This window comes from Penaeus japonicus, unplaced genomic scaffold (genome assembly GCF_977035675.1).
Source record: "Penaeus japonicus unplaced genomic scaffold, GWHDUDI00000001_assembly GWHDUDI00000035, whole genome shotgun sequence".
Taxonomy (NCBI): domain Eukaryota; kingdom Metazoa; phylum Arthropoda; class Malacostraca; order Decapoda; family Penaeidae; genus Penaeus; species Penaeus japonicus.
The window spans coordinates 918,058-920,557 of record NW_028234437.1 but is presented as its reverse complement, the minus strand read 5'-3'; the positions used below and the strand labels follow the sequence as shown (position 1 = coordinate 920,557).

The following is a 2,500-nucleotide window of genomic DNA, read 5'->3' as shown; positions in this document are numbered from 1 at the left end:
GGTTGACAGAAAGATAGATGGATAGAGAGGTAAATATATAAACAGATAATTAAATAGCCAGGTAAAGAGAGAGATAAATAGATATATATGAGTGGTCAGATAGGATAATAAAGATATTAATCATCAATGGAAATACTTAGCAGGTTGACAGATAGATAGATGGATTGAGAGGTAAATATATATACAGATCATTAAATAGCCAGGTAAAGAGAGAGAGAAATAGATATATATGAGTGGTAACATACGACAATAAAGATATTCATCATCAACGGAAATGCTTAACAGATTGACAGATAGATAGATGGATAGAGAGGTAAATATATAAACAGATAATTAAATAACCATGTAAAGAGAGAGCTAAATAGATATATATGAGTGGTCAGATACGATAATATTCATCATCAACGGAAATGCTTAACAGGTTGACAGATAGATAGATAGATAAACAGGTAAATAGATAGACATATAGTTAATGAGACAGATAAATATATATATATATATATATATATATATATATATATATATATGCATATATGTATGTATATATACATATATATACATATATATAAATATATATATATATACATATATACATACATGCATACATACATATATATATATATATATATATATATATATATATATATATATATATATATATATATATATATATATATATATATATATATATATATATATATATATATATATATATATTAGTGGTTAGATACGATAATACGGATATTAACGGAAGTGTTCGTGTGGCAGCCGTTAGGGTTCAGCCTCTGGAGATACAGTGATGTAGCTTTGATGAAAATATTGATATATTTTATATATACTATTCGTGTATATACATACATATATATATATATATATATATATATATATATATATATATATATATATATATATATTATATATATATATATATATATATATATATATATATATATACATATATACATATGTATACGTATATATATATATATATATATATATATATATATATATATATATATATATATATATATATATATATAATATATATATATATATATATATACATTAGTGGTCAAATACGATAATATGGATATTTATCGTTAAATGAAATGTTCGAGTGGAAGCCATTACTGTTCAGCCTCTGGAGATGCAGTGATGTAGCTTTGATATATTTCGTATAAACTATATGTGTTCATTCATCTGCCTCTCGAATTAACTACAAATTAGTAAAGGATTATTTAGCCCAGTGGTTCCAGTAATTTTTAAGGCCTCTACTTCTAAATAATGTTTCAGTAAATCTTACCCCTCCATACAAGTAATATTTATTATGAATATGAGTTATTTACATCTCTTATATAACTGTTCTTTTTTTATCATTAAACAAACACACAATACTGGGGATGAAAATAAATCTAAAGATCCAAGCTTTTGATAGTGCATAGTATGTAAATATAAACTGAACAATAAAAAAATATATATTCATATTGTTAATCTATTTATTTACACCCTATGAAATATCCTTTCGTACCAGGTTAGGAACCACTGAACTCTCCACTAAGTCTACTTTTAAAGGTAATGTTGATAAATCTCCAGCCTAAAGCATTTTAGACTCATGCATTCAACATGAATCTTGAGTGTTTCTTTCCCTATTGTATGCCATCTATGTAAGGTAATGAATAAATCATTTAACTGTCCTTCTTTAAGATAAAATATAATCTATGTTATCTCAATAATCCTTTCATAATTACACTAATATTGCCATTGGTGATATACTAAACATTAATAATTTCACTTGGGATTTTGGTTTACGAAGCCTGGTACTTATAAACACATTTTCTCTGTAAGTTACACCATATTCAACTCCTGCTTCTGTGTTCCTCAATTGGATATGTAGTAGTGATCCCTACCTCAAGCCATCCTATAGCCCAGGCCTCCGAGTCGCCGGATTACAGAGTCGAGCCACCAACCCCGGCCATTTAAAGATGGTTGATAACGCCATTTTAAATAATATATTATTTGCAGACTATCCCACGGGTCGCAAGGGGAAATTCGCTCCGAGGCCTGGGCTGGAGGATGGCTTGAGGTGAGGATCACTCTTGCAGTACTACTCATGTTGATTGGTTGTCCGTACTAAGCTCGGTATCAATATGGACGTCCTTGGGGAGCCAGGGATGTCCAGGTTGACTAAGGAGGTGTGAACCGGGCCAGGGGGGGAGGGAAACCCAGCAGCCAAAAGCACCCGTGTCGAGCAGTAGTGGGATCATACCTGAGAGTGAGTGACCTTCAGTAGCCTTTCCAACATGGGCAGACTTGGTTCTTGTTTTGCCAACAGATTGCTTGTTAATTCATGATTCCAAAAGATTGCCATGTGTCTGCAACAACTCCAACTAAAATGGTAAGTGATAATATGATATAATCACTGAAGGCACCAGCTTTTCAATGGTACATGTACACACATGTAAATATATACATACAGTTTTAATAACAGTGCCACTAAAAG

At 30.0% G+C, this 2,500-nt stretch overlaps 1 pseudogene; it reads left to right on the top strand.

Moving 5' to 3' along the window:
* Window positions 1-2,051: 2,051 nt before the first annotated feature.
* Window positions 2,052-2,319, top strand: LOC147467465 (signal recognition particle RNA; annotated as a pseudogene).
* Window positions 2,320-2,500: the final 181 nt, after the last annotated feature.